This window comes from Agelaius phoeniceus, chromosome 4, assembly GCF_051311805.1.
Source record: "Agelaius phoeniceus isolate bAgePho1 chromosome 4, bAgePho1.hap1, whole genome shotgun sequence".
In the NCBI taxonomy this organism is placed as follows: domain Eukaryota; kingdom Metazoa; phylum Chordata; class Aves; order Passeriformes; family Icteridae; genus Agelaius; species Agelaius phoeniceus.
This window is the reverse complement of record NC_135268.1, coordinates 58,242,925-58,265,496: the sequence shown is the minus strand read 5'-3', so window position 1 is coordinate 58,265,496 and position 22,572 is coordinate 58,242,925. Positions and strand designations below refer to the sequence as shown.

The 22,572-nt window shown below is 34.8% G+C and overlaps 1 long non-coding RNA gene across 1 annotated transcript in view; it reads left to right on the top strand.

The window, feature by feature from the left end:
• Positions 1 to 20,152, top strand: part of LOC143693852 (uncharacterized) — a 148,824-nt gene extending 128,672 nt beyond the window's left edge. The window contains exons 2-3 of the long non-coding RNA XR_013181836.1: positions 15,312 to 15,356; positions 18,473 to 20,152. This is a non-coding gene — a long non-coding RNA (uncharacterized LOC143693852). The remainder of the gene's footprint in view (positions 1 to 15,311; positions 15,357 to 18,472) is intronic.
• Positions 20,153 to 22,572: the final 2,420 nt, after the last annotated feature.

Genomic DNA, 22,572 nt, shown 5'->3' with positions numbered 1-22,572 from the left:
GATCCAAGACTCATTACAAATATCGGATATTTACATTTAATTAAAAAATCAAGATATATTAGTTGACTGCACAATGACAACAAAACATTTGTTTTTTCACCCATAGAAAATTAAATCCTATCATGTATCTGTAAGATTTCCACTAAATATGAGAACTAAACCCATGAGATGGATATTAGTAAATCTTCATTTAATACTTTGTAAAGTTCTCATCACCCTTATTCAAGAAAAGTTAACTCTGAGGGTCTTAGAAAAAAACAAAACTATAATGATCAAGAGGAGAAAAGCTCTACTGTGAATAAGGGGAAGAATAAAGGATGTGCTAAGTAATGTTATCAAAGGTGGGATGTCTAGGAGTTCTTTAGGAGTTCTGGCAGTGTGAATATGGGGAACAAAGAGCCTTGAAACGGCTTCAACTCATCAAGGATGAAAAATAACAAAAGTAACTAGGCTAAGAGAAAAATTAATTCTTTGTAACTTCAGGTCTCTAACTTGGATCCTCTGAGTCATCACCTGCTAGATAACTTATATTCTCACTGGAAAGTTCTTAGAATCCCACATGAACTGGACAATTTGCACAGAGAGGTTATTTCTGTTTCACAGCTGAAAATTCATAAGAGTATTTGTGTACCTGAATCTTATTCATCAGGGATCTGTGTTCTAATAATTTTTTAATCAGCAAATCAGACCTAAACATGAGTTAGGCAAATAATTACCTTCATGTCTCTGTGACTACATAATCAAAAAAAAGGTAATGAGAAGATGAGAAGAAAATATTCATATAAGATACTAGCTGAAAGTATTGTTTTCTTTAAACACATGTCCAGAAATATGATTTACAATGAGAAAAAAGGACTAGTGTTGAAAAGAACCAAGAATTTACTGGTAACTACAGCTGAAAAATAGCAAAATCTTAATTGAATTATCTCTCCTACAATCATGGTACAGAACTGATGGAGGAAAAAGCGTGGTGAAAATAATGAATCTTCTGACTGTGTGGGAATGCTAGTGCTACCTGGATAGTTGAGGGATGCAAAATATACATAAATAAGAGATATATAAATACAAATACATTGAGATCAAATTTCGAACACATGATTAATGAAAGCACAATTATTAAAAATCAAACACTTAAAAATTTAAAGAGGAAACAGGCCTATAAAGCTGATAAAAAGCTATTTAGAAACATTTTAGGATTTTGTGTGAGATACGAACATAAAGCTATTTATGCTATTGATTTCATTGTCATGACAGGGTAACTTTGTTTCTGCCAAAACAGAGGTTTTTCATTTTCTTCACTCTGTGACCTTTTAAAATTGCAGGAGTTCAATGGCAACCAGTTTGGAACATCCATCATACTCACTGCAGCTGCTCCAATGTCCCTGAGTACATGGGTGTTGAAATGGGAAAGAAATTCACAGTTCATTTGTGAAAAGGGTGCTTTCTTCCCTGAGTACCTGATGAGACTTCTCCCTCAATGTGTCTCTTACAGGTAAATCAACATTCATATGTCACTGCACAATACTTGCATAAAATTGCAAAAGTATACAGTAAAATATCTCAAAACAATGAAGAGAAGTATAGAAAATTATTTAGAGTTCCTGAAACAAAGAAAAATGAACAATCAACATTATAGAAATGATACATGTATTTCAATGACAAATAGGTCAATAAATAATATATACAGAATAAAATTTTCCTATACATTGTATTCAATTAATAAATTAAACATCAACTGGACTGGACTCTTTTCTGTATAGATACCAAAGAAGAACTGCTCAAATGTCAGACAAGACACATACATCTGAAAAGAGAATTTATTTGAATTTATTTGATAGCACTAGCATAGAAATGATGATGATGATGATGATGATGATGATGATGATGATGATGATTACTATTAGCAAGTAAAAAACCCCAATACACAGATATTTTCTCTGTTGAAAAAACCCATTGAACATCTTATCCTATTCTTATACTGTGTGAATCAAATACATGCAAGTAATACCAAGACAACAACCCATGGCTGAAGTGCAAAGAGTAGATTTATTCCATTACATCTCTGGCTGGAGGATTCCAAAACACTAACCAAGACACATACACTACAAAGCTCATTATAGCAGGGGCAAATGTGGTGAGGCCTGATCCCTGCATTACATATCAAAGGGCCTGATGCGCATGCAATCTTTCACCAGCTGCTGTTTTACAATCTTCAAACCCTCTTACCTCCCTTTCCCCTTTTATAAGGAGGCCCCAGTCTGTGGAAAAGCCTCTTAAGTCTTTTCACAACATCCTGTTATCTACTCAGATTCAATTTCTTTTTCAGCAGATGAAAACAAACCAAAGTGAACACAAATATGTGAATTCTCTCACAATGAATATTTTCTAACATTTTCTAACATCTTGGAGTGAAAACAATTCTAAAACCAACTTGTTTTTCTCTCTCCTCACCATTCTCATGTTTTTAAACCCTTTTTTTCCCCCACATATACCATTTTAAGAAAGGATAATCTGCCTGTGATATTGACATCGATAATTGTTTCATTAGTTGCCCAGGGAAGCTTTGGAGCTAATAGTCGGTGATGTGTTCATTTAGTCAGGTGTTAAGTGAGTGGTTAACCATGAAGTTCAAACAAGGATCACAGCAAATCCTGCTATTGGTGCTCAAAGGCACATCTGTATTTTCATCTGGAGGTTTAAAACTGATGCCTTAGAGGCAGAAAATGAAGATATGGCAGGGGAAGAGCCATTTAATTTTCTAACTGAACACTATATTTATAAAGTTCAGGTTTATAAACAACTTCTGAATTTTTATCTTGAGTGACCATGGACACAGTATGGCCAGAGGAGTGCACCCAAATAACCAGTTTGGCCAGTTGTATCACTTCCTTTCTTTTCTGCAGCTAATCAACCCTCCTTGGTTGTGTATCTTTGGCTGACAGAAATCAGTGTCTCTTTATCAACTTCAGTTATTTCATGGTTCATAATAGAACTCTTTGGACCTAATTTCTTTGATTTTAGAATGATGAAATGTTGTTTATTTGGAAGGGGGAAAAAAAAGATCCTTAATAAAGAGATCTTATGGCTTCCTTTGGCTCCCGCCCTCATCACTAATTTTTCTGAACTCCAAACATAAACAATAAGGGCAACACAGTGAGTCACTGGCACTACTTCTGACTCAAATAATATGATTTTGAATTATTTTAATCTTCTGCTCCCACTGACTGTATACATTTGCTTATTAGAAAAGACTGAGAAATTTTAAAATACCACAACGTGTAGTTAAACATCAATGCTTCTAATGATAATTACTGTTAGAAATATGTGTCTATACATAAAAGAGGCAAACTAGACATGTGCAAAATAGCAAAAAGACAATCTCAACAGTCTAGATCTTATCAGGTTAGTCAAGAGATACAAAGATGTTGAGTGAAGAAACAAAGGGAAAAAAAGACTTGGCAAAAGCTGTACCAGTATTAGCACAGCCTTAAAATAGCTGTGGTAATTTTTTATTTTTTGGTCATGTCTCTTTGAAGACCTATTTGATCAACTTTATATTAATTCTAGAATGGAGATTTTATTTTTGCCTGATAGTAAAATATCCCTGCTGAAACTAAATAACTACAATATTTCTGGATGAAAAGGGCATAAATATTCACAGTAGAATGTGATTGGTCATATTTGCTTCACACTTTCTGGAAGTGTATTTGTCCTCCTGAGACATGCCAAAAATCCAAAAGAAATATTTTATTACTAAAGATGGTAGTGAGATACATGTCTATTTAATAATATTCACCTGAAGTAAATTTTTACTCCTGGAAATAAAAGTTTTCCTGTCTTTATTAAATTACATTACACTTAATTTAATTTAATACATGTTTAAGAGTATTGCACTACTATGAAATATGGTGATTGTGATGCCTTTATCAACCTAGAAGTGAAACTTGAGATAATTTTTTGTACAGTAGGTAATATAAAAGTGGATCTTTATTGGAGCTCCTGGGCAGTTATGGAATAATGTCCAAAAAAAGCCCACCCACACAGTGTGAATACATTTTTATAGGTTTTGGGAAATTGGCATAATTGATAAAAGTCACCAGTTAGGAGGACAAGTGGTGATGCAATTCCCCCCCAGGTCAAGCCCATTCTCTGGAGCCCCCCTTCAGCACTGGCTGTACTTTGTCCATGAGAATGGATCTCAAAGTGTTGTTCTCAGCCTTGGTTCCCAGGGAGAACCAAGGTAGGATAGGGGCCTTGTACTTCCTGGGGCTTGGAGCTCTGAAATTTATTTTTCCTTCCTGCCTAGGAAAGGGCATGGAAAACTATTGGGAAAACTAGCTACAAATGCAATAATATGCTACAGAGCTTCAAATGTATGTGTAAGGTATACAGAGAATATATAAAAGAGTAAAAGGTCAAAGCCAATAGACATCAATTCTATACTTTGCATAAGCAACAACATATTCAAGAAAACTTTATTTTCAATGATTATATAAAAAATAATTTATAAGATCATAAACTATGTTTCATTGTGTTTTTTATCTTGAAAATTATACAGATTCTTCCCCCTCCCTTGGGAGCTGATATACTTGAGACAGAGACAAAAAGAAATCAGTCTCCTCCTAGATTAGGTTATTTTGAAAGACACAAAGAAAATGAGACAGGCAGGCTTTGTGTGCACTCTATTATACAGCATATAATATTCATATACAGCAGCCACTTGGCAACCTAAAACATAAAGAACTGTCATTTTAATTCAGCATAGAAAGAACAAGAAATAGGAGAGCATAAGTTCTATTATGTCAGACATTTCACTAATTTTATGGTCAGTAGGTGATATGAAGATCAGCTCTTTTATACTTGTTCTATTTCATCTTAATATATCATCAGACTTTTTCCAGGATGGATGCAAATAGAAAACCTCAAAAACATCCAGTTAGTAGTTGACTCCATCAATTAACAGCTGCAATAGGCACTAACACTTGCTTTCTCAGTGCATAGAGATATTGATAGCTCTAATAAGCAGCAGATGCATTCAACTACCAAGAACTTAAAAGTAGAATGTGAAAACAAATGTCATTTTTCTGCTTTAAATTACATTTCAGTAATTATGTAGATTATGCACATTGACCAGATTAAGATTGCAGATAGCCCTTGGTTACTTAATTTCATTTCTGGATTTTTGAAGGTCTGTTTCAGAACCATGCAGAAAACACTGAATGTGACAAAATGAGAGCTCTCCTTTTCTGAATCTGATTGTCTCTCTGTGTACCGTATAGGAAAAAGATGCATTGGCGCAGATTTAACATTAGATTTCATTTTTGGTTATTGCTCAGACATCAGGCTGAAGAGATGAGACAGAGAAACTGATTAAGACAGCTCACTCTGAAGACAAAACTAATTGTTAAATTGGGGTTGGATTCAGGTCAAGGGTGGTTACTGTAGTAAATAAAGAGGGAGAATTAGACTGCAGTTAGAAACAGTCTGAGTAATTAAAAAGGGACAGAAAGGCCTTCTAGAGTGGCTGAAGAGCCCAGAGTGAATAAAAAGGGCATACAGGCTAGCAGTCACCAATTGCACACAGAATCACACAACCCAGTATATTGTGGTACATGTGTGTATGTACAGGCTGTTTATTTCAATGAGTTTTCTAGGCTACTGTGGTTTAAGTTTTAGGCAAGCAACTAAAGTTTGAAACACCTATCTTTATTAAACTTCCAAAATCTATTTCTATTGAGACTTAAATTTTGAATTAAGAAAGTGCAGAAAAAAAGAGAAAATGAGGGGGAAAACCTGCTGTATTTTCACAGGTAACATTTAGCAAAATTTTTCAACTTGAAAAAGAAACGAGAACTCAGTAGTTTTACAAAGACTAAAAAGGTTTTAAACACAGAAAAGAATGGAGTATTCCATCTATTGACTCTTCCTATTTAAAGCAGGATTCTTCTCTTCAATCTGTCTTTGAATCTAGCTTTGAAGATTTCAACAGAATTTAAAATACTTTGTACTTCTGGGGTTTTTTTCTTTTTTTTCTTTCTTCTTCCCTTTTTTTTTGGCTTCATTTTGATGCTTCACAGTCTTTTCATGTCATGTTACTGTTGCTGTGAAACAATATTTACACACAAAGTGCTGTTTATGTGTATAGTGTATAGGTTATTGGCAGAGGTGTGGATTATCTGTCTGAAATGGGAAGACTTCTGCATCATTTCATTCCCACAGATGAGGTTCTTTCCTTTTAGCACCTTACAGCACATCCGTCTTTGTCAAAACCTATTTACTACAAATGAGCTCAGGCATATTTCTTCAGTGATTCAAGTCCTAGTTTATTACTCCTCATTACTTGATGTTCCACCCAATTTAATCACATCTGCATACTGAGAAATTGTCCTTAGACTCATTATTCTAGTTGTGCTGTGATACGCTTGATAAAACTGAATTCTTAGCTATTTCTTTCTATTATATAAAGGAGTTTATCACTGTATATGTAAACTATATTCTTGATGCCAGATCTAACACCATATCTTTGACATCATTATCTTTTTATTTGAAATTTATGAAAGCAAGATGTTAAAAGTGATGTCTGCAATAGAATGCTAGTAAAAGTTACCAGGAATGCAAAAGCTGTAGTTAATTCTTGGTCTATTTTCCCAGTTATTCTTTCAGCTATTTCAAGACAGGATTATTTAAAAACAATGTTTTGTTAGTGCCCATCTCCTGACATCTTTCCTGTAATGAAGTCTTTTGACTAATGGCAATGAAGTCTGGTGGCTATAATTAGTGACAACAGCTAGTTTATATTCTTGACACTCACAGATTTTTGCAGTGTAATCTGGGGGACATTACATACATCAGGTCACCTATAGGTAGAATGTAACAGCAGCACCATGCCTAGTGATAAAAATCCTGTGTACCTTCCTCAAGTTAAAATACTTTGGGTTCTGTAAGAGGAGGCAAAGCTTAAAGACTTATAGCTGATTATTTAATATTCTTTAGAAAATTCATGTCTGGATCTAAACTGCCACTGAAAACAGTTACTATCATTGGCAGCCCATGCGTTTTACCAGGATAGCTTTTCATCAGCATGCAATAGCAAGAAAATACTGTCATAGTTGTTCATTTTTTATCTGTGGAGTAATAAATCTTTGTTACCAATTCTTTTCCTATACAATGTATAAAATGAAGGCTAAACTAAAACTAGAACTATATAAATGAATCCCCATACCAAAAGTATCTCTAAGTTGAAATTTAAGATTTTTTTTGTCTTTCAGTTTGCAGTTAAACAATTGACTTAAGTTGCATGTGACAAGATCTGAATATCCATTCAAGTTTGCAGGAAAGACTTTTAGATTCAGTTCAATGGTTATGTTCAGTTATGGTTTTCATTGACCTCTAAATGGTTTGATATTTAGTTTTACTCAGTAGCAGCAGTAATAAATAGATTGATTGTATTTTCACTGCAAAGAAAAGATACTTCCTCATTCAAAAATTTGTGTTAATATAAACAGTATCTAAAAAAGACATTATCTGAATCTGTAAATACTGATTTTTTTCAGTTTTTTTAAAAAATATTTTAGTGTTTCATTGTTCCAAAAGGAAAATTAACAAGATATAAAATATAGGACACTTACTGCAAGATTTTTATTGTTCCAGAAATAAATTAATAATCCATCCCTCAGATTTCTGTAACAAAAAAGCTGTAGCTAATATATTGATTAATATTCTTCCTGGAATGAGAAATTCCAGAACTTGGTCATGATTCTGTCATTGTTTCTTCATGGGAAATAAATTCAAGCCATCTGAGAGCATCTGATGGCAGACTAGGATTGGATTTTAATTTTTCCCCCTCAACCTACTTTTCTAACTGGTAAATAATCAATTACATGCTGTCATCATGGTTCAAAATAAACCAGCACATTCTAGAAGCTTCATTAAACTTTTCTCATAAACCTGGAAATTGTGTGAGATGGAACATATACTCAGCGGTATGGTAATGTAACAATGAAAAATCACTGATGGGACATCATCTTTGCCTATAAGGAGAAGACTTGCCAAAAAAAAAAAAAAAGGAAAAAAGGAAAAAAACAAAGAAGAAAGATAAAAAGAAAAAGCATAGGCAGAAAAGAAGACAGCACCGGAAAATCTGTGAGTGTGCACATTCACTGAGCTGTGTCAGAAACTTTGCTGGTCTGATTCCTGTCTTTTAAATCTGACCTAATGGAAGAGTACATGTTTTAAAAGACATTAAAATGTGGGATTATTATAAGAGTTTATTGGATTTTTATATTTCAGACTGGTTCTGATAAGACACTCTGTTGGTATAATTTGTCATTAATAAAACACATTCTAATTACAGCAATCTCTGTTCAGGTCTATCTTTTACAATAATAGTTCCAAACATCTTAACTTGACACTTAGGAATATGTAAACTATTCTGTACCAAGTGTTCACTGGATGTACCTGAAATACTGGATAGAGATGATATTCATTATAATATATATTGATTCTCTGACCAGCAGCATATTACTCTTATTCTTGTCTTATAAAAATATAGGAAATAAATCAAAACATGCCTATCCTCTGAGATCTTTATTCTCTATTTATTTACTTTGTATGGTATATTTTCATTATTGATAATTTGGCCATAAGTCAAAAGATTCAATCAATGTTTACCTTAATATATAGTTAAGTTTTGCTCTGTATAGATAATAACTGCTGATATATTAAGCACATGATTTTTTTTTCAATGACTTTCTAATCAATATGGCAGTAGCAGAAACTAGTGGGTAGAACTCAGTCACTATATTATCATGTTTGAGACACAGCAATTCACTTTCCGCAAAATGTTTATTGTGTCTTCCCTTTCTTTTGGCTGAAGTGAACAAAGGCAATATAAAAAAACTACAAGATACACAGACAACTCTAACTAATATTATGAACACTTCAGACATGTTTTGAAAATGGTTTCAGTTCAGCACAGCCTTGCCTATGCTTATCTCTTTCATCAAAACCTGAAAGAAATTGAAAGACAGGCTAATTAAAGAGAAACATTCAGAGACTTGAGAGTATGGATTGAAAGACTAATTACAAGTTTTTCAATACTCCCTTTTGTTTCTGTTTTTCATTTGTACTTTTCCTTCAGAAAAAAAGTCAATTTCTACTAGAATTAGCTAATAATGTTTAGTTGCTCATCCTACATTCCAATTTTTTGTTCTTTATATCTTTGAGGCTTCAACATCCTGTTAAGCAAAAAACAAAGTGAGGGAAATATGATCGTGCAAATTTGATGGAAAAGTCTTGTTCCACTGCTCAGTTTTATAAATTATGCACAAATATTGACTTACGTATGCTGTAAGACCTCCTAGAATAGGGCCCCAGCATGTGCATCTGTTGAAAGAGCCTGCCAAAAAAAGTGTGTTTCAGCCTCCAACATGTAAAATATGCATATTCAATTACAAAAAATCATGACATCATTTCAAAAAGGTTTCAGTAACTTGCTGCCATCCCCAGGAAACAATAACTTGCGTGCCAACAACTCATGTAAGTTTTATGTATCGATTTAACTTAAACAACAACACCAAAAATAAATTAACATTACTGCATGGCATTTCTCGTAACACACAATGCACTGGAATGCCCTCCAAATAAGGTTGTTGCATATAACAGTGTATATGCAAGCATCTTTTTACTTCATGCACCATTTTGAGAGTAGTACTGACAACAAAAAGCTCAAGGGTTCAAAATGTGCCTTTTTCCCAGATGTTTTTCTTTTGGATACTCTTTTGCTATCATGTACTTGACAGTATTTTTCTCCAACTTCCTGAAAAGAACCAAAATTATAACCCTGAATATTTATGAAAAGCAAAGCACACTTCGAAGCACCACCTTTGGCATTTTCTTTCCATGCCAATATTGAAGTTATATTTTGGGACTGAGCAAATCTTTGAAGTATAGAAAACCATAAAAATGGTTTAAAAATGGAAAAAAAAAGCCCTTTCCTTTCATGGACAAAACCAATATCTTGTACTCACATTTGCTTTTCTTTTCAGTTCCTCTGTTCCATTCCTTAGTGTCCCACAGTCCCTACCAAATGACTAGCAATAGAATAAAATCCTCTACCTCATACCTAAAATAAATATAGATAGGCTGACCTAACCACAGGCATACTTTTAATGAACACAATTTTGAGTGTTTTATACAGCTGTAATCTAAGATTAGAAACATATGGTTCTGATGGTAAATTAGCACTATGAAGATATACGGCAGTGAAAATTTCATGACATTTTCAGAACACATAAAGTACCCTGGGCTTAGATAAATTCAGACCTAACTCATTTTGAAACATGAAGGTTGTAGCCTTGTCAAAACAAGTTGGAATAATGATAACACTATAATGATTTATTGAAGTTCTTATGAGGAATAATAAGGAGAGTTTTAAATTATCATCTGTGTTAGTGTTTCATCTGCATGGGAATCATATAGAATTATGTTTGAGAACAATAAAGCCTCAACAAAAAGGCCGGACTATTACTGGGATAGAAAGACAAAATCCTGTGAAACTATTTAATTTCATTTCAATAGATTTTTCCTCTCTGTGAATATTTATTATGGGGACAAAAAACAATGGATTTGGAAGGCAGCTTTGTCTTCAGAGCTCCATCTGTGTGAGTGCCAGATCTGTGGCTGTGGATCTGTGGCTGCAGAGCACTGCACCAACACAGCAAGGACATTGCTTTGAGCCATTGCACTCCAATTAGACTTAGAAGGTACTTAGTGTACATGTGCTTCAGAGAGCCTTTTTCAATCAAATTAACATTTTTCAAAGAGCTGTATTTCTAGAAATACAGAGCATATAAAACAATCCAAAACCAATTTTGAACACATGTTTTCTAAAGTGAATACTTTCTGGGAAGGAGAACTTACAATAGCTGTAAACTGAAGATCATTTGTGCTTGATTGATAATATCCATTTTGCCTTGATTTTTTTGTGCCTACATGCCAATGAATTTAGGGGCTAAGGGACTCTTTAAGGATCTCTGTGGCTCAAACACTTTACTATTAAATTTTAATGGGAAAAACAAAGGGTAAAATGTAAAGGACCATAAACCACTGGTAGGTCTCTGCTACCCACAACTGAATGCCAGTATTTGTAGAAAAAAGTGGGTCCATTGGCAAGACTAGGCTTTGTTTAAATAAAGAAACATTCTGCAATAGCTGTGAAATACCAAAAAAATTAGATTTTGTCTATCTTTAATTTATTTTATTTTAATTTATTACTTGGTGGCAATAGTTACCTTGGAAAAGTTAAACAAGGCTTTTCCTTTCCTTTGGATAGGACTAAAAACAAAGAATGGCATCATACTAAAGGAGATGGAAAGACAGATTTCATATAATCAAATGCAGATATTTTGCCTGTGTTCTGTTTAGCCTGGTTCAATTGGAGCTTTTTAAGCCTTCAGAAACAGATGAAGGAATTTTTATCATCATGTTCAATTCTCAGCCTATCACCAGTGGAAAAAAGAACAATATTTAGACTGCCTCCTACCTATCATAAGAATGAAATCTGATTAGTAGAAAATGTATAGGCAAGCTGAGAGAGAAAAAAAATCCAAACATATATGCATGGGAAATATTTCCTTCACCAAAAGATTTACTGAATATTTTTTAATGAAAGCTATGGTCCAAAACAAATGAAACCAAATTAAAAGTGGTTTATTTGATCCATCATAGAGTAGGCTTTACAGAAAATGACTAAATCCTTTTTTATCCTAAATTTTCAAAACCAAAATCTTCGAAAATATTAAATATGAGGTCAGTTGTTACCAAACAGATGAGAATTTTTTGGAAGTACCACAGTTGACCAGAAGTAAGCTAAATAATCTTGAAATTATATGGCAATCAAATATAGTAAGAGAATAATATACATACACACCAATAAAACTAAGAATTTTAATATTCTGGAAATAAAAACATGAAATATTGCATTAATCCAGTAATGTCTCTCAGGAATTCTATCAGACAATGAATGAGAGTAGTATCTGAGGTATCACATAGAAAGTGATATAGGCAAAATGGGGAAAAGCAGAAAGATCAAGAGGGAAAGGGACAAGCTCAATCTGTATAAACCGAAAGAATTTATTTAAAAATTGCAATATAAACTACAAATGTTTTTCCCTTATGATGATCAAGCCTGAAGAATATTACTAACTACATAGAAAATGAGCAGCCCATCTGGATGTAGTAGCAAAAACATGATGCAGAGTGGAAGTGTGATGCAAGCTGTAGGTACTGTAGAAATCTTTTTACAATTTTTTTTTTAAAGGCAGATGGCAAAAAAAAATCCAGTGAAATGAACTATAAATTGCTTTGCTACTAGGATAGGACTCCAACCAAGACATAAGAAGTCTGGATTCTTAATTAGATTAACCTACAAAATCCTTGGACTAATAATTACTGTTTTATTTTCCATCTCTCAAAGGCAAATTACTTTCAGGAGCTTTGGAGAGTATGATCATCTTAATCCATCTGTCAGTAGCTTTTTAATATTGGAGAAAATAAATTTCAGTTATTTCACTAACTAACTAGGAACTGGAAGGAAACAGAGGTAGAAAAAAACAAGTTATTAAAATTGAAAACACATACTGTTTTTTGTAAGAAAGCATTATTAATTTGTTATTACTACATAAACTGAGAAAGGACTATATGTAAGGTGTATATTGTTGAAGTTTGAGGTTTGAAAATCTGCATTCTTACTGGTTAACACTACTTTGAAAATTAAAAAATCTCCAAACACTATACTACTAAGATAGCTGTCAATTTCAAAAATATTCCAACATTTTTGAATAATAGCATGCACAAGCCTCATGACTATTAATCCAAATTTCAACAATTAAGAAGTCTTGTAAGCTTAAATAAAACAAGTGGTCCTTTCATTCGCTGTGAAGATAGAGTGGGTGAAGACCTGGGTAGCATCAGAATTATGCAGGTCAATGTGATCATCCTGGTTACTGAATTCCTACTTTTGAAAAAAAGCTCATAAGGATAACTCCAAACCTTCCAAGTTTACTTGTGCAGAGACATCTCTTTTGGAAAGCTGTCCCAGAATTCCACACACTTATATCAAAACTTTCAAGGTCATAAGCTGTTATATTCACACTTTATCCCTTACTCTTATTAATTTTGAGGAATTATATTCTGGTAGAAAGTTTTACAAGGCTTAGCAAGGCCAATAGCCTCTTGGAGAATAGGATGACTCCAAGACCTGAAGATCCTGAATTCATCTGTATACAGATCACTTTAAAAATTGACCATTGAAAAGCATCACTGAAGGTATTAAATAATCATGAACTGCATCCTTTTAAAGTTAAAAAGAAAGAAAAATGTATAAAAGTAGATGTTATGTGATTAGGAAGCATTAGGAAGATTTTATCTTTTCTTCTATTCTTCTTTTGCTGTTATCAGGGTGACTTTCTACAAGGTAATTCAGATTAAAATGCCACATTAGAATAACCTCTGCTAAACATATCTAACTTTATAACCAATGGAATTTAATCATCAGCATCAAAGCGATAATTAAGAAATTTGGATCTGTGATTGCACAGAGAAATGTTGTACAGTGAAGAGTAATTGCAAGATTAACTGGTACTTATATGCCCTGAATTCAAGAATGTTGAATCTGCTAAGTCATGCACTGATCCCCTTTAGATGCTTATTTGCATGCAACTTCTATAACAGACACAAACAGACCTCATATGGAAATACTTTTAGTTATGATAACTGCAATTTATTAACAATAGGATGGATTGAGAAGAAATACTCTGTCTTTCCCTAAGCCAGGTATTTTGTAAGATGTTTTACACAGTGACTTGTTTTGGTATTTATAAAAACATGCTATCATGGAACTGATCTTTTTCTACTCAAGAGGCTGAGCAGACATGGCAAGAAGACATAGTCCAAAGCACCATACTACTCTAGAAAGCTAAAACAATACCAAATTCTGAATTAAATCTACTTTTTTTTTTTTTTTTGAAAAGCAGGAGACAAATCTGAATTACAATATTTTTGTTTGGTTGGTTGGTTTTTTTGGTTGGTTTTTTTTTCTTTTTTATTTTCCCATAATTAGCAGCAGAAACAGGTTAGGAAGTGTACAAAACTCTAGGTCAGGGGCATAATGTCTAAAGGGAAGTCAGTGTTGGGTGAACTTGCAACTGAACCTATGAGCTGCTAAAGATCTAGTTGCTTTTAAAATATAATTTAAAAAATGAAAACTTAAGTAATTTACCAGAGAAAAAAGTCCTTTTGAATATCAAGAATTTGTGTTTCTAAAACATTCAGGAGTTTTTGATGACCCAACACTAGAATTACTTGAGTCTAAAGAAAAATTAAGCTATCAGCATGCAATTCTTTTTTATTTCTCAGGGGGATTTGCTTTGCTGTTCAAGACTCTTCCACTTTTTAAATCTGATGTACCATATCATACCTACTTAAAAATAGAGATTTTCATTGAATAACAATATTTTCCTTTAAATAATGATACCTGTAAATATAAATTAAAATCTTGCCTGCAGTTTGGAAAGAGGAATTAATAAGCTCTACTCTAAAGCCACGTAAGATGATCTTGAGACCTGAAATAGAAGAAAAGTTGGGCATTTTTGAATATATGATCAATGGTACTTGAACTTTCTCCAATTTCCTTATTACTTTATGAAGAAATATCATAGATGTATGTAAAAATATATTATAAAATATATATAAAAATATTGTTTTTGTCAATATTGTCAAAAAACTTTGTTTCCACAAACTGTGCTTTCTTCATTGAACTATGCATGGGCAGCTGCTGCCCCACTGGGTGGCCCCTATGCTATACTTTTAATAGTTTTTGTGCTTTCAAATATAATTTCTTTTAAGCAATATTTTGTCTAATTTATATGACCAGCCAAACCAGAAGCTGCAAAGATAATATTTTTTAACTTCCTTTCTGATGAATAATAAATGTCACATAGGAATTAGAAAGTAGGATGTAGTTGCATGTGCCATCTGCTGTGTATGGGAACAGAAGAAAGATATTAGATTTTAAATTAGGGGTTTCTTTCCTAGAAACTCAAAGATGAAAGGAAACCACACTGATCACTTGGAAAGCAATACTACTCTCTATCAGTCATTAGAAATCTACCAGTGCTGAGAAAATCTCACAATATGACTCTGGAAAGCTCTCTAAGGAATATCTACAAAGTGTATTTTAAATAAAAATTAATGTCATTAATGTCATACAGTCTTCTGATTATTTACTTTAATTTCTTTTCTGTTTCTTCTAGTTGCCTAAGGCCTGTGATAGCAGGATATGTGGAGAGAGTTCTGAGGTAAAATACAAAAACTTGCACGCTGAATTCCCATAGCAGCTGACTATTTGCAAAAGTAAGGAGAGCTACATAATTACATATTTACATTTTAAAAAATTAACTTACCTTAAAATAACTCCCCAAAACTCCTCACATTTTGCATCTGACGTGGAAACTGTTACTGTGCCCATTCTAGCTGCCCACTTGGCCTCAGCTGTCACTAAAGACCCAAATGCTGACCTAGCCATAAACAGCACAGATTCTGCTTTTCTGCAAGGGGCACAGCCCTGAGAGATGACAAGGGACGAGGTGGCTCTCAGGGGTGGTGTCCTCCAGGATGTGTGCAGCTGGGATGATTGAGCTGTTTCTGGCTATTTTTTATTTTACAGCAATAAAACATATACCAGATTGTGTTTTCTTCTGCTTTATAATTTGTTGTTTGACTGCTATGCACAGATTTTTAGTTTAAACAGTTGTCATATTTTTTTATTTAATATCAGATGTTAGCATTTATTGTACATATAAGAAAAGTAGGAGTAGAATAAACGGAAAGATAAGCAAGACAAAAGTGTAATTGTTTTGAAAAAGTGGTAGAAATCAGCTTCAGAACAGTTGGTCGCACACAAAAAAAAAAAGTTTCTGGAGAAACCCCTTCATCTGGACAGTAGTTTAATATTTATTATTATATGTAATATTACAGGACCTTGAAAGTGTCAACCTGGGATCAAGGTATTTTTTTGTAGAGCTTTAATTAAAATTTCTTATAAAATAGTTTTGGCTCAAAGAAGCCAAAATTGGTCAAAAATAAAGAAATTATGAAATGAAATTAGCAATTGCTTATACACAGTATTTATAGTAAGCTTGTACCATCATAAAACCCAACACAGATAATATTATACATGAAGGCTTGTGAACAGAGGAGAAAATGTAAAAATATGGCGCTATCCCTGGAAACACTGTCAATGCTCTAAATTTGAACTTTTAACTTTCCTCTTTTTAAAAAAAAAATCCAAATTTCTGTGATTTTTTTTTCGCTCAACACTTGGGTAGCACACAGATGACCTGGGACAACGTTAGTCTGTAAGATACCTGCAGATAACTCATGTTCTGACTTTCACTACTGTCCACATTCCCCTCTGAGATGAAACCTGTGTATGGTTCTGGGGCTAAATTGGTTCAGAGACCTCTCTCTACAGGTGCCATGGGTAAAAGAATGAAGTTACACATGGCTGGGCTATTTCAACCTTTCCAGCATTAGGATGCTGTTTCAGCAGCCCCTCAGCTGCAGATCCCCACTGCACTCCTTTAGTAGCACTGCTGGATGCAGCCTTGGGGTGACAGTACAGTGTAACAGCCTTCAAGCTATCTAAGGAGTGATTTCTCAAACAAAAAGACACCCCCAGTTTCAAGGCTGCAAGAGCATCACAAACAGCTCACAAGAGACCTGGACTGCTATGACACATGGAAATAACCTGCTGGCTTTAGAGTCACTCACCCTGGAAAGCAGGCACTTGAGCCACTCTGTTCCCTTGCCTATGGAGCAAGGGGTCACATCCTGAGGAAGTTATTAAAGCTATCACTGTAGCTTTAATAGAAGTCTAGTAGTATTGACATCTGCTACCATAAAATGGACCCAAGCAGAATTTATTAGAGATTAAATACCTGTGTCTGAAGTAAAATTTCATCTTGTGAGCTTTATCAGCTTCCTTATGCTACTTAGAATATTGTGAAATATTAAAAGATCATCAACCTCTGCTCCCTGCATAGTTTTCCAGTAAATATTGACTTACAGTCTGTTAATACCAAGTGCAAGCAAATAAAAAAAATTTGCCTGAAGCTTCAGGAGAAATGTCCTGGTTGAGGAGTCTCCTCCCAGGTTCTCCATCATCAGGAAGCCAGACTGTGTAGGAAACAGGGCTGTGAGGATCACCAGAAAATGCTGCTGGGGCCTCTGAGCACCTACACAAAGTAAGAAATACCTCAAACATCCCAACCCTCCCTTGTTCAGCTTGCTTTTCCCAGCATAATCACAGAAAATAAAACTGGGAGGTTTATGCTGTCTCCTCCTGCAGGGAGGATGAGAGAGTCCATGCATGGACTGGGAGTATAGAGACCATGTACCCAGGCCTGGAGGGGAACAGCCCTCTGAGCAGCTGACAACAAGCCAGTGCTCCTCACCAGTGCCCAGAATAGGTAGGATGAGACAAATGCTGTCTGAAGGACATGCCTTTACAATGAATTTCTTAAGTTTACACATGACAAAATCTATTCCCAGAGCCTGAGAGAAAAAAAGGTGATTTGAGAGATGGAAGTCTGACAGAATTATACTCATGTATTCTGTGCAGATCCATAAAAAATGCTTGAAAAGTCACACATAATTGATCACTGCTTGTATTTTCTGAAGCTGTAGCAGTCTTAGCATCTTAGTCATATAATTTCATGTAATTAATTTTGCTAGCTGGCAAGGCAGCCCCCAGTCTTTTGTGTATTGTTAGTTATTTTCTAGCAAATAACATCTTAAAGAAATAGGACAATAGCATGGCTCATTTTTAGGCTGATTTTTTTCCCCCAGAAACAAGCTATAAGAAAGATGAATAGGTGAAGAAATGAAACACTCATGTTGTGTATGTTCAGCACTGTATGTGGACCTGGTGAGGGTAAGAAAAGGCATATTTTAACAGAAAAACAATGGTTTGTATCTCAGCATGCCATCCTCACGTTCCGTTTCTGCTCACCACACATGCATTCCTCAGAATATCCTAAGTCCATCAGACATGGATTGGGCTACATGGGGAGAGAAAAAAGTTGTATTGAAATATATCATGAGCAGCAGGCTTCACACGTAGTTTTCACAAGTCTCCAGCTTCTGCTGACATGGCTCTGATTTTGACAAGATAGGTCAGTCTAGTTCAAAAGCTGGAACTCATTATGGCAATCCTTTACAGTAAATATGTGGGAAAAATTAACTATGATGGAATACAAATATTTTTGAGCAACTGTTAAATGCTGGGGTTGGGCCAAATGGACAGTTGGCCTGGGGCACCAGATTTTTCATAGGCACACGTATTGTTAATGAGCACTTAGTCCATCTATCTGTTACCTTCAATCACTCAGGGGTGCCTTCATTCTGCCTCCAGGATGTCTGAGCCCAGACGTCTCGCCCCAGCCTGGCAGCAGGAAGCCTTGATGTAGCCTCGAAGATGAGAGAAGGCAGCTGCAGATGAATGAATGCATGAAACTAGAGAGTGATGCAGACAGAAGAGGAATCTGCATGTAACCATCTTGTGGATTTCTGTTGTTTTGTCTTGGTCAAATAACAGTCTGCCCTCTGTATGTGGGAGGATGTGGTCCCAAAAGGCCACTTTGGATGTAAAAGGGCAAGGTGGTAGAAGGATTTGTTCACAATGCATATTGAAAACTCTCATCTTGTTATTTTCTTTCTTCATCCTTCCTTCTGTTCATCTGCTTCGAGGCTTTTGCTTCATGACTCCCCTCAAAATTACTTTCTTACAATTTTTGTCTACTTTTAAAAAAAATTTTAAAACTTCATTTGATTTTATTAGTACTCTCAGTTGAGTGACATGTAACTTGTCACTTGATGTCATCAGTTATCAAAAACTAAATAAATTATATTCAATTATCTACTCAGTCTTCTGATAACAAGCAATGTTTTTCAGGGAAGCTTGAAGACAAAATACAAACAAAAACTCTGGGCCTTGCCTAGGTAGGATGGTTTCTTACACATTTTGATATTGTGTCATTTACAGCAACATTCTACATGGAGAAGACTGGCAAGCATTAAACCAAACTCTTAATAAACCACCAAGAACACAGCCAATTTAGAAACACTCAGTGTCATACAAGTGACCCATTCCGACCTTCTGCAACTTTGTTTTCAATTGAAACAATCACCAGTTCAAGCATGCAATCTAGTACCTCCCCATCCAGTTAGGCATTTCCTCAGGGGAAGAAAACACCAAAACCCACAACAAAAACCCCCATTAAAAACTGCACACGTGTTCCTATATTTTAACTACCCAATATTTCCTAATAACTACTTTATTATTATTCAGTCAAACTTTAAACACACAATCACATGCAAAGAATCTGCAAGAGGCAACTTGAGAATCCAGGTGTTTGCCTGGCTCCCCAAGAATAATTGTATAGGTGAAAAACTGAGAGGACAGCTGAGTTCTAAATAAAACCTGTGTGCACTGTATGGTATATGACAAGTAATTATTTGACTATTTTTTTCAAGGATGAATAAAGGATTATTTTGCAATGCACAGTGATGACCAAATAATCATCAGCAGTGATTATCCTGTCTTTGTTCTCATGCAGGAATAGTTTCCTCAATCAGCTTGTTATTTGACACAAATAAAAAGCTCAATAAAGAAACTCTAAGGGTCAATTTAAAACACTGATCATTTTGATCCATTACAGACTTCCACTTGGGGTCAAAAGGAAATATCAGGTTTTTCAATTATTTAGTTAGAGTAGTATAAAAGTGCATTTTAGATAAAAATCAAATAAGGAATGAAGGGAACCTCAAATTTTAGAACAGAAGCAACTCACTAGGGTTCACTGGCATTGTCATGGGCTACATACATTGTGAAGCAATGTTTTTCATCTGGGCTGCATGTTTGGCATGTGTGTCTCATTTGCAACTTATACTAGGATGCTGTAAATGACTTAAGGATGTGAATTTCAATTGTATGAGACTTAGTAATCTCATTTCTCTCAAGATTTAGTACACTGTATACCTGTCTAGAGGAATAGATGGTCAGATATAGGATAAAATTTAGAAGAGCAACTGTTGTGATGCAACAAAAGATATATGATTCTCCTCCCTCAGTCTCTCTAGTTTCCTCATTTTCTCTCTGGAAATTGTTTGAGGTTTTTTTGACACAAAAATTCTTGGTGTGCCTATCACTTTCTGTTAAAAATATCTTAATGGAGTAAAAGAAGCAAAATTAGATAATAAATTAAATAGATTATGATGCATTTACCAGGGAAATGACCCTGTAGAAAACTGTTGACATGTTATCACAGGCTCTTTTGGTTATGCTCTGTTGAATATTTGACCTGATTTCTCTCACATAAAAGCTAAGACTTCTGCCACAAGTCTCTGCGCACTGAAATTTTTAAATGTCCTACCTGTACTGCCTTATCACAATTTACTATTTACATTTTATTCTGCTTTCTCTGTAGGATATGAGTTTTCTATCCACATCAGCCGTATTTATTGGATACTTTTTAACAAAGCGCCCATTTTCATCTCTCCCTCCTTCCTGCCTTTATTTACTAAGTTAGGCCATGCAGCACAGTAAAGGTGCAAACACCAAATCGTTTTCATTTGCTGGCTCCCAATTAAGCCTGCAGCTGCTGCACTTGAGAATAATAGCCATCCAGGAAACCCCTGATAAAGGAAAATCAAGGAGAGAGGTAGACAGAAGGATCCTTACTGCAGCAGTCCTCATGGATGACCTGTTTCAAGGAATCATTGGGAGCTGGCATTGATCTATTGTGGAATAGAAAGCTGACTGGCTAATGAAGGCATTAGTGGCAGGACGTGTAAGACAAAGGTTTGGTCTTCAGTGTTTTGACACAAGGTGCAGGAGCAATGAACCTGTAGCAATGTTACAACTACACTTCTTAAGGGCTACATTTTATTTTCCTAGATGTGTTGAGTAAAGTGAGGAAATAGATGAATGACAAACCAAAAATAATACTATTTTGAAGGAATATTAGTGTGAATACAACACAGTAAAAATTGAATTAGCTGTGAGTCCCTGCTGAGTTGTATGAAATAGCTGTTAAAGCTAATTCTCATTGTAACACATAATGGTATTATCGATTTACTTGATACATGGCTAATGAGTGTAATTTTTCAGACTCCTTGAATATAGTAAATCCTGTTTACTCTTTGAGTGCAAACCTGCCTGCTGCCTGTAATTCAGCTTCCCTTTTATTGTATCTTCATTGTTCATTCAAATAGGCCTACTCACATTCCTTCACTGCCAGGACTTGATAACATATTCTGTGGGAGCACCTGCGTGACCTTTTTATTACATCTCTGTTATCCTTTGTGACAGTCCAGTGGGAAATTCAGGAGAAACTAGCAGCTGAATGGCAGGGAAGCATTAACCCCTTCAGGGACTGTACTTCATGGAAGCATTATGACACTACATCATGGTAGCATGAAGAATGGGTCAGGGTCAACTAGAAAGGTCATTTTGAGGCTTTAAAGCCCTGAAACTGTAAGGAAAGAGATTTGACAGAATGGAAGAAGTTCAATAGTAAAGCACAAAAAGGAATCAAGCATGCTTTAAAATTTTTGGCACAAAATAAAACTCAAAGGCAAAGTGGCTTTGGATTTTGAAAAGGCATTGCCTGCCTTGTGGTCATTCTCATGGTGAGGAAGGAGTTGAGATTTTTCCTGACACACAAAGGATTGAGGGTAAATTTAACTTTGACCAGATTTTTGCTTTTATTCCCAGGGATTTTAGACTCTTTGTAATTAGGAGGGGCATTATAAGTGAATTCCAAATTCTGTTTTAGACTCTATATATTTCCCTGTGATTCAACTACCATCCTACCAGGTCAAATATGTTTCAAAACAAATAAAGCAGATTTTCACTGTGTATTTATTCATATCTTTATGGTACCAGTATCTGGCTATCCTCTCCCATATACAAAAAAAGAAACATAATCAAAAATTGTGTTAAATTCTTACATGCTTTTTTCAAATGTAAGGCATCTTCCTTCCTTTATGATTTTTGTGCTTTCATATGAGTTTGCTGGAAACTGCCATGAGCTCTGGGCAGGGGAGATCATGGGATCTCCTTTTTGCTTTTTTCCAGGTTTATCTTGCAAAGGGATAAAGAGTGTTAGAAATGAGAGTTCTCAAAATTTTCTATTTGTATCCAAAGGCATGACAATGTTTTATGTTTGAGTAAACCTGTTTTATTCCAAAAGTCTGTTTTGATCTGGCACATTGCCTCTTGCTGCCCTTCCTCAATGGTGATGTCCTTCACCACAGTGCCCACACATCATATCCTTACATATTTTGTTCTACAAAATACTCACAAAATGAAGAAAATTAAAATACTCAGGAGACTTTACATAGTTTCTTCCAACCGCTTCAAAATATTTGTGATGGTTAAAGGTTCAGATGCCCTCTGTCCCCTCAGCAATCCCATCTCAGACTGAATGCCTGTTTTCCTTTACTCAAATA